The sequence below is a fragment of the Phascolarctos cinereus genome, unplaced genomic scaffold (assembly GCF_003287225.1).
Source record: "Phascolarctos cinereus isolate Bilbo 61053 unplaced genomic scaffold, phaCin_HiC Scaffold_4;HRSCAF=312, whole genome shotgun sequence".
Taxonomy (NCBI): Eukaryota; Metazoa; Chordata; class Mammalia; order Diprotodontia; family Phascolarctidae; genus Phascolarctos; species Phascolarctos cinereus.
Window position 1 is genome coordinate 301,515,449 of NW_027555847.1, and position 11,608 is coordinate 301,527,056.

Below are 11,608 nucleotides of genomic sequence, written 5' to 3' on the forward strand. Positions count from 1 at the left end.
TGGTTTATATTGTGAACTAGAAAAGTATGCCTTCTATCAAACCCAGGTGATTCTTTTAAAATTCATACTAAAGCCTGGTGAATCTAGCCTATACATAGAATTTGCCTTGTGACCATAGAGTAATTTTTGAAGGCTTTCTGGATCTCGAAAAAAGCAATTATGACAATCCTGTTGATATGAAACCTCAGGCCTCATGTGGTATAATAAAAAGAGAACTGATTTTGGAGTTAGGAGAGAACTGGGTTCAAATTGCTTCTTTGACATTTGGTAATAATATGACAATGGACTAGTCACTAAATGTATCTCAGTTTCCTCATCTATAAAATGGGGATAAAATAACAATTATCTACAATGTGAGGTTTTTGGAAGGCTCAAATTAAATTAGGTGTGTTAAAGCTCTTTGCAAACCTTAAAGTAGTATATAAATATCCTCTATTATTAACTGCTGATTCTTTGTAGCACTCATGGAAAATGTATCAGAAGGAGGAGGCCCTGAACTTGATAATTTTTTTTATTACTTGTGGCCTGTTACTTATACTAATTAATGCTACTGGAGTCATAAAATGAGAGCTAGGAAGTTAATTTGTGACCAAGACCTGATGGCATCAACTAGTAAGGGGCCAACACCTTGTTATCTCCACACCATGAAAACTTGATCTGGATTAAGGAAACTCACCTAACATCAGGTTGTCATATATAATATAGAATGCCATTTTCACAAAGCTTTCTTTGAGTGATCCATGTGTCAGGACTTAAGAATATTCTAGCTGATATCTAATCCTGGAGTAGTGAACCAGAGGAGACTGAAAAGGAAAGGGTAGAGGTATGTGCAACTATGACAGGGGTCTGCAAGTATCTGCAGCTATGGCTAATTCACGGATATGTAATCTTTCCTTTACAGTGTCAGAACAAGGAACTGCAGGCTCAGAATATCCAGGAGAAGCTTAGATGAAAAATGTAATTTGTTAACATTTTTGGTAGCTAGAGATAATGGTAAAGAGTGCAAATAGTACTAGGACACCAAGGAATGACAGAAAAAAAAACTTGAATAGCTTAAACCTGCACTGAGATTTTGGGGACACTAGGTCTGTATATACACACATGCATATATGTGCATATGTATATGCATATATACAGATGTATACATACACATGCATATATGTGCATATGTATATGCATATATACAGATGTATATATGTAGAACAAATATAAAGAGGCTAAATGCAAATAAACACAAAATAATTAAATACTAGGTAGTTTCAACTAGCTGTTGAAGTGATCAGGAAAAGCTTCAGGCAGAAATTTTTTGTTTTTATTTTTGTTTTTTGTTTTTTGTGGGGTTTTTTGTGGTAGATAACCTTATTCCTGTGACCAGGGTAGACTATCATTTTAGCATACATTGCCCACTTTTCAGGAGTTTGTTACCTAATGTCATTCCCCAAATTACCAAACCCATTTCATACTCCCTGGTTGTTTATGAAAATTAATCATTTTTGCTACATGAATAACTAATACCAGGAGGCACCTAGGTGGATAGAGTACTGGGCCTAGAGTCAGAAAGACCTATGTTCAAATCTGGCCGCAGACACTTACTAGTTGTGTGACCCTGGGAAAGACACTTAATCTTTGCCTTAATTCACTGGAGAAGGAAATGGAAAGCTACTCCAGTATCTTTGCCAAAAAAAAAAAAAAACCAAACCAAAACCATAAAAACTTCATGGACAGTATGGTCCATGGGGTCACAAAGTATCAGACATGGCTGAACAATTAAAAAACAATTACTAGTACAGATAATTTTGAATTGAGAGCTTCAGTTTACTACCAGGTTTTGGAGAGGCTTCCAGAAGAAGTTTAGAGTATAGTTTCTCTTCATGATAACTTGCCAATAATATGTGGGCCAAAGGTCCAGTGAAAGGAAGCAATCAGAAAAGTAAGGAGTTTCTAAACAGCTCTGTGTCACACAATACTGAACGTAATATCTGCCCATGGCAAACTATGAGTGAAACAGTGCTCTGAATTTGGTTCAGGAGAGATTTTGGTTTCAGGTTATCTGTAGTCATGTTCAATGACCTAGCATTTGCCTACCTTGGCAGCATAGGAAACACATTTACAGGTAGCAAAAAATTTGGGCAACCCTGTAAGTCTAATCATAGCAATGAGGTAAGCAATAGGGGGACATGTGAAAGCTGAAAGACCCTCTATTGAAGCTAGACAACCAGGTACTAGCTTGATACCAACTTGCCATGAATAAGTCTTTCTGGGCCATGAATGTTGAGATCTCTGGGACATTCACATCACCTGCAATGTAAATCCAGCCCAGTGCTGCTTAACATTGTTATTAAAGTATATCAGATTTACAGATGACTCCCATCTAGGGGAATAAATAATGTGTTGTGTGACAAGACCAGGATCCAATAAGATTTTGACAGGCTAGTACACTGGGACAAAACTAATAAGATGAAATTTTATAGGGATAAATATAAAATCATAAACTTGAGTGCAAAAGAATTATCTTCACCACAACAAGATGAGGGAAGGCATCACTATGTAGCAACTCATCTGAAAATTATCTGGGGGTCTTAGTGGATGAAATACTATATGTGAGTTAAAAATGTAATATGACAGCCCCAAAAACTAATATAGCCTTAAATTGCTTTAAGAGGGGCAAGTTTCCAAAAGGAAGCAAGAAATATTTCCACTGAGCTCTTCCTTGGTTAGACCACATCTACATTATTATCCTCAGTCATGGATACCACATTTTGGAAAGAACACAGATAAATTTAAAAGCATCAAGAAGAGGGAGACCAGGTCAATGAGGAGTCTCAAGGTCATGTTATATGAAGACTGCTTGGAAAAATCATGGCAAAAGGAGCCTGGAAAGGAAAAGACTTAAGGTAAGCATGGTAGCTGTATTAAAGTAAGTGAAAGGCCATATGCTGAAAAGAGATTAAGTTTGTTTAGCTTGGTCCCAAAGGGTAGAATAACCAATGAATGGAAGTTATACAAAGATAGATGTAGAGAAAAACTAGTTAACAATTAAAGCCATCCCAAAATGGGGTGTGTGTGTGTGTGTGTGTGTGTGTGTGTGTGTGTGTGTGTTTGCTATCATTTTCACAAAATCCTTGATTTAGGTTATAGCTTTATACCTCAGTGCCCACTTAGTCAACCACCAGAGACAATGTCTCTAGGAGGTGTGTTTCTCATCAAGGACATAGAACATTTTTCTAAATTTCATTTTTAATTTATGGAATAAAACAAGCATTTCCATAATATAATATAATAAAAAAAGATGATTACGCATGAAACTGCAAATCTACTATGCACATCTTTCTATTCCTTTCAAATAGACAACAAAATCGCACACATTTCTTTTTGTCTTCCCTTCTCCTCCCTCTCTAGAGAGAAACACAAATAGGTATACACACACACACACATACATATACAAATACACACATACACACACATATATACATATATGCATAAAATTATTCTATAAATACTTCTATTTATCAATTTTTTTCTCTGGATGCAGATAACATCTTTCATCATATGTATGTCTTTTATAGTTAATTTGGGTATTTATAAAAGAAAAAATAATTTATTCACTCAAAGTCATTCTTAAAACAATATTGCTGTTACTGCATACAATGTTCTCTTGGTTCTGCTCATTAGAAAAACCAAGAACATTCTTTTAAAAATATTTTACAAAACATGGTCACTGTTTTGTTGAAAGGGTTTGAATTTTTTTCACCCTTACCATATTTTGAGATTTGCTAGTATAATTAAACTTGGCTTCCATGTGCCTAGATCAAACTTCTAGACAACACAAATTCATGTCCAGGGTTTGTGACATTTTAGCTGCCAATACAGCTTATGATGGTGCTCTGTTGAAAGGAAATGAAAACCTGTATCCAGTAAAGCTTGTCAGTGTAGATAGTAGGTAAGAGTATTTCACAAGCTCTTATATACTTTTCATAATGAGGAGATATCCACACTGGAAAAGTTCCTGAACCTTTCACAAGCAGGTTCATTGTTTGAAGTATTCTTATATTATATACATAGATATATATGTATGTGTGTGTGTGTGTATGTATTACACACACACATATTTAGAGTCCCACTCACAGTGGAACAAACTTGCAAATTGTCAAAAGGCATTTTTTTTACCCCAAATAAATTCCCTTATACTCTATATAAATAGAAGGAAACTGGTTTCCAATATTCCCATTTGTGCTTTAGTAGAATAAACATATTACAAATAGGTCATCAGAAAATATCATTAAAATTATTTGCCTATGCATATTAAATAATGCTTACAATTTTTGAAAATAAATATTTATAAATGAAGTAAATATCCTACCACAATATAGACTATGAATATAGAATTATTGCATATTTGTGTAATATATCTATAAACAATGCTATAATATACTAATATCTACTCTCTAAGTTATATCATAAAGTCTATGCCTACCCAAGAGGGAAAAAAAAGCATTTTGGAAGGGACTGAATTGATGTACTTAGAGATGAGTTATGTTACTAAGCATTAAAAAGATTATTTGGTTTTTCTATAAATGTTTCAATAAAACAGCTTATAAACAGACATATTAATTAAAAAGTATGCTAGGGTTTCATGCCTATATTGTATATGATCTAAAGTTGGTGAGGAGCAGACTTATCTGGCTAGCAATCACTATTTGTAAAGCAAACAAACAAATAAAAAACAAAAACAAAACAACAAAAAGCATAAAATTAAATGTAAAGTTGCTGGCATTTGACAGACTGATATTATGAGAGGTTTTTCAAAAAGCTACTGAAGGGACTTTTTCTCCCAACCATGTGAAGGAGATTGAATCTTAGATCTGGATGGCCTGGTAGATAATTCAGCAGGACCAGAAAGTAAGGATAAGTAATGCAACTCTTTGGGAAGTTTAAAGTAAGCTCATCTATGCAAACCACTTGTTTATCCTCTCACTTAGATAAACAACCACGTGCATGATGACATAGTTATAAAAGCACAATTAAATTGGGGAAACAAGATGACCCAATTCAGTGAAATAAACTCAGTTTCTTAGCTGCATGAAGTGACTTTTGTATGTTTCTCCAGTTGGAAATATGAATGAATAACTGAACATTAAATTATATTATTTCTGAAGTGGGAAGGGAAAGTGAAAAAGAAAAATAACTGCCTTAGAAAATATAAAATAAGGAGGAGAGATATTTTCAATTCTAATCTAAAAAGGAGCCTTTCCTCTAGTAAAAGTTTTGAAAAACAAAAGTAACAAGTTAACCTTTAAGTAACGAAATAAAATAAGATAGCATGTTTAAAAGAAAGTCCCTGACAGGATGAAGCGCAACATACATGCCTGTGTTTTAAAGTAACTTCATTGAAGGAATTGGATTTGGAAACAAAAGACCTGTTTTCAAATCTCAGCTAAGTTCCTTGCTACTGCTGTGACCTTGGTCAAGTCGATTTATTTCCACATCTGTCAAATGAGGGGCTTGGATTTAAAGATCTCTCACGTTGTTTCCAGTTCTATATCCCATGATAACAACAAAATTCATCACAGTTTTAAGTGGCTTTTTAACTTTTTCCTTATGTCTCTCTTCTATTACACAAAAATGTGAAGGATCTATGATTTTGTCAATATTAGTGAACTCCAGGAGTGAGGATTCTCTTCGCTAACATAGATTTCAACCCATTTATGACTTACTACATAAGCACTAGCCCAAAGGAGTTCCTTGAGGCACATAGAACTTAGGTGATGTACACAAAGTCACAGAGTGAATAAAGTCAGAAGCTGGACTTGTAGCACAGTCTTCCTGATTCCATTTCCATAATTCTATCTACTGTGTGATTGTGTCTTTATTATTTTCAATTAACAGAAGAGGAAATAGAATACTTAAATAATACTATCTTAGAAAAAGAAATTGTGGGGCAGCTAGGTGGTACAGTAGATAGAGCACTGGCCCTGGGTTCAGGAGGACCTGAGTTCAAATCCAGCTTCAGACACATAACACTAGTTGTGTGACCACGAGCAAGTCACTTTACCCCATTGCCTAGAAAAAAAAAACAGAAAAAGAAAAGGAATTGAACAAGCCATCTCAATAAGCTCCCTAAGAAAATATCCCCAGGACCAAATGGATTCATAAGTGAATTCTACCAAACATTTAAAGAACAAGTCATTCCAAAACTAGATAAACTATTTGGAAAAATAGACAAAGAAGTGGCCCTACCAAATTCCTTTTGTGACACAAATATGGTGCTGATACCTAAACCAGGAAGAGCAAAAACAGAGAAAGAAAATTATAGACCAATTTCCGTAATGAATATTGATGCAAAAATTTTTATTGCAACACTAGCAAGGAGATTACAGCAACATATCACAAAAATCATACACTGTGATAAGATAGGCTTTATACCAGGGATGCAGGGCTGGTTCAATATTAGGAAATCTATCAGCATAATTGACCATATCAATAACAACACCAACAGAAATCATACAGTTATCTCGATAGATGCAGAAAAAAAGTTTTGGCAAAATACAACTCTCATTCCTATTAAAAACATCAGAAGACATAGGAATAAATGGAGCTTTCCTTAAAATGATAATTATTAACTACCAAAAATATCGAGTGTTATTTATAAGGGGATAAGCTAGAAAGCTTCCCAACAAGGTGAAGCAAGAATGCTCAACATCATCACCACTGTTATTCAATATTGTACAAGAAATGCTTGCTAGAGCAATAAGAGAATAAAAAGAAATTAAAGGAATTAGAAGAGGCAATGAGGAAACAAAACTATCATTCTTTGCAGATGACATGATGGTATACTTGGAGAATCTGAAATCAACTAAAAAAAACTAGTTGAAATAATTTATAACTTTAACAAAGTTGCAGGATATAAAATAAACTCACATTAATCACATGCATTACAATATATTACTGACAGTGTCTAGCAGCAAGAGATAGAGAAAGAAATTCTATTTAAAATAATTGTAGAATTGTTGGAGTTGTGAAATGATCCAACCATTTTGGAGAGCAATTTGGAACTATGACCAAAGGGCTATAAAAATGTGCATACCCTTTGACCCAGCAATAGCACTTTTAAGGCTATATCCCAAAGAGATCATAAAAATGGGGAAAGGACCCACATGTACAGAAATATTTATAGCAGCTTGCTTGTGGTGGCAAAGAAATTGGAAATTGAGAGGATGCCCATCAATTGGGGACTGGTTGAACAAATTGTGATATATGAATGTAACGGAATACTATTGTGCTATAAGAAATGATGAACAGGTTGACTTCAGAAAAACTTGGAAAGACTTGTATGGACTAATGCTGAATGAAGTGAGCAGAACCAGGAGAACACTGTACACAGCAACAGTCACGTTGTGTGGTGACTAACTTTGAGATAGAAGATGCTATCCACATTCAGAGAAAGAATTATGGAATTTGAATGTAGATTGAAGCATACTATTTGCTCTTTTTTTCCTTCTGTTTTGTTTTGTTTCCTCTTTCTTGTGGTTCCTCCTATTGGTTCTAATTTTTCCTTACAACATGACTAATGTGAAAATATGTTTAATAGGAATGTATATGTAGAGCCTATATCAGATTACACACCATCCTGGGGAGGGAGGCCAGAAAGGAGGGAGAGAAAAATTGAAAACTCAAAAGCATATGGAAGTGATTGTTGAAAACTAAAAATTAATTAATAAAAAAATAACTGCAGACAATACAAATTACTTAGGAGTCTACCTACCAAGACAAACCCAGAAACTATGTGAACACAGTACATGTGAATACAAAGCACTTTTCACCCAAATAAAGTCAGATCTAAACAATTAGAAAAAAATATTCATTGCTTATGGGTAGGCTAAGCCAATATAATAAAAATACAATTCCACTTAAACTAATTTACTTATTCATTGCCACACCAATCAAACTATCAAAAATTATCTCATAGAGATAGAAAAAATAATAACAAAATTCATCTGCAAGATGAATACATATCAAAGCATACTTTTCTAAACTTTATTTTTCTTGTTTTTTGTCTCTGTTTTCTTTCACAACAGAACTAATACGGAAATATGCTTTACATGACTGCACATGTATAACCTATGTTAAAGTTCTTGCCTCATGGGGGGGAGAGGGTGAGAATTTGTAACTCAATTTTTAAAAATGTTAAAAATTGTTTTTATATGCAATTCAGAAAATAAAATATTGAAATGGAAATTTTAATTTTTCTTGTCATCATGAAATTAATGATAGCACAAACATTTAAATACAAAGAAAAGAAAAAGAGGAGTCAGTGTGAAGACATGAGTATCTATTATATGCAGTTTTTTAAAGAGTATATTAAGTTTAACATGATAGTAGCAGCACAGCCTTGTTTGTCTGAATCCCCTTCTGATCTTCTCTATGCTTTCTCCTTTGTAGTTCTAATGTTTCATTAATTTTCTCTTTTTCTTTTTCTTTTTCTTTTAACGTCACTATCATAGGATCACATATCTAGGGCTGGAAGGAATTTTGGAGGCTGTCTAATCCAAACCTCTTCATTTTCTAGATAAGGAAGCTTCCCAGAGACTTAAGTGACATCCCAGAGTCACACAGGTGGTAAATGCTAGAGATGAGATTTGAAAGCAGATACTTTGACACCAGATTCAGCACTCTTTCCACTTCGTTCACTCCTAAATAAAAGCTGTCCCTTGTAACAAATTGGGCAGCAGGGTGGCACATAGAGTGCTGGGGTCTAGTATCGGGAAGACTCATCTTCCTGGTACAAATCCAGCCTCAGATACTTACTAGCTATACGATCCTGGGCAATTCACTTAACCTTGTTTGTCTCAGTTTCCTTATCTGCAAAATGATCTGGAAAAGGGAATGGCGAATCACTCCAGTATATTTGCCAAGAAAACCCCAGATGGGTCAATGAAGAGTCAATCATGACTAAATAACAACAACATCAAGATATTAGTTCCACTACATCTTGTCCAGGTCAACCACATCTAATGAATTGCCTTCAGTTTTGAGTTTCACAGTTATCACAAGAAGTTAGAGAATATTCAGAAGAAGTGGACCAGGAGAGCTGAGGGCCTTTAGTCAATGCCAGATAGGAGCTAGGAATGTTAGCTTGGAAAACAGAAGATTCAGTCAGGACAAATATTTGAAGAGATAGTTGTCTTGTGGAAGAAGAATTAAGACTTCTTTTATTTGGCCCCGGAGTTAAGAATAGTGCATAGAAATTGAAAAGAGGCAAACAAGTTTGATGGCAGAAAAATTTCCTAATTTCCTAATCAGTTATCAAAAGTGAAATGAATAGCTGGGCTGATGAGGGTGGGAGGTAATGAGATCTACTGGAGATCTTCAGGAAGAACATAGTTAAACACTTGCCAGACATGTTGTAGTGAGGATTCTTTTTCAGGTATGGGTCCTACTAGATGGCCATTGAGGTCTATTCCAACCAAGGGTGTTTGGGAAAATATTTAACTGGTTCTGGGTTAGGTGAAGAAAGGGCTGTGGAATGGGAGACATTTACTCAACAAACTTTTAAGTTTAATCTTTATTATTAACATTTTTCAGTCATTTTCTTCCATCCAGATAGTCAACAAAACAATAAATCAAGCCCTGATTCGTAGCTTGCTGATTTCCAAAGAACATAAATGTTCCTAACTGACTCTTGGGAGCCAGCATGAGTTAGCTCCAGCAAACCCCTGTTTGCAACTCTAAAATTCTGTGATTCCATGAATTAATCTTCATATAATCTGTTTTTTAGGTCCTACATAATCCTAGTTGCTTTTCTCCAGACAGGTTCTAGTTTGTCTATGCTCCTCTTAAAATGCAGTACTCAGAACTTCTGGGTTAGACTGACCAATTTTCCAGTGCTCAGCTTTGGGCTCACTATTATTTTAGTGCTTGAGAAGTAGAGCTATGGGCATAAACCTATTATAACAAGTGCCAGGGGCCAGCCTGATGCTTCTGTTTGTTTTCTTGTTGTTATTGTAATAAAAACAATTTCTAGCTGTGACTAGAAATTATATTCCCAGTCTAGAGGAACTAGAGATAAAATTAAAACTGATACTACTATATCTGTAATGAATTAGCAAAAGGAGAGAGCTTCAAACACACTGGGAGAAAGAGGCTTCCAGTTCATCCCTACCCCCGTTGTTTTCCTTTTCCAAACTCTTATATTTTTTGGTTTGTTTTGTTTAGTTTTTGTTGCTATTGAGTTATAGAATATTCTAGCTCACTGCCTTCTACCTCTCTCATCACCCTCCCCTGCCCTCTAAAATCCCAAGGCCTTCTATCAATCTATTTCAAATTGCCAACTAACTGGAAAGACTTGGAAAGATTTGAGAGGAAAGAATTTTTCCTCACTCCCTTCATGATTCCCACAAAATATAAGTAACACCCTTTTAAAAAGAAGAAAAGAACATTTTTGTGCATACATTTCAATGCCTTTTCTAAAGGTTTTGTTACATTAATTTCTTGATAGTTTTTTTTTTAGTTACTCACTGTGGTAGTGTTTTGTTGTTGTTGTTTTTTCTTTTCACATCCCTCCAAGGACATGATATTATTGCTGACTTTCTACTTAAAGATAAAATTGCTGCCACAAGTGGTAGGAAGTCACAGAGAGATCACATTTCAGATTGAATAGTTTCTGAACACAGAGGATGCTTTTTAAAGATTCCACTAAATGCTCCTTTTTGAGGGCCAGTGCAGGTACTCTAGACTCTAAAATTATCTAGCCTGTCAAGGGATGGTAAGCAGTGTGTGCACATCAACATGACTACAGTTGCAGGCAAGAACTGTTTATGGTAAATACATGGAAGGACACAGGCAGAGTCAGACTTTTCATACACACTATTTCTCTTGTTTTTCTAGCATCATGTTTTCTAATTAATTCTCTAATAGATTCTATAATTCTAATTGTATAAGGTAGTGGATAGAATGTATGGTATAAAGATAGTGATACTTAGCTTCTGATCCCAGTTCTGCCTTTTCTTTCCTGTGGGACCCAAGGCAAGTCATTTAACTTGCCTGAGTACCAGTTTTGCCAACCATAAAATTGGGATAAAAATTTCTGAACTAAAGTATATGTACTTGAAAGCACAGAAAAAAAAATTCTTCTGAACACCTTTAAATAATGCCATAGAACAATTCCTGGAGCAGCAGAACCCACAAAAGGACAGGATGAAATTTTTTTTAGCTAAAGACAACTTAGAAGATCAGCAGAAAAGGTCTGTTACACCTAGTAAGAATGGAGCACAGCCCAGGCAGGCTATGCCAACACAGCGCCAGGCCCAGCAAGCCAGGAGCAGGCTTTGGGAGCCACTGAATCAGCAGTGGCAGCACTTGCTTCTGGAGTTGGTCTGACAACACAAGTGGCCAGAAGGACATTACAGGGGTCTCTTTGCCAGCACTGAGACTGGACTCTGTCGTTTTGCCAATACCCAGATCTGGGTCACAGTCCTGGGTGGCAGTCCCAAGGCAAGGAGGAATACTAGCACACCAGAGCTTGCTGTGGAGCAAGTACCCTCCTCACAGTTCCAAGGCAGAAAAGAGTGGTTGTGGTCACTCATAGACCAGAGCACAGGCCAGGAGAAGA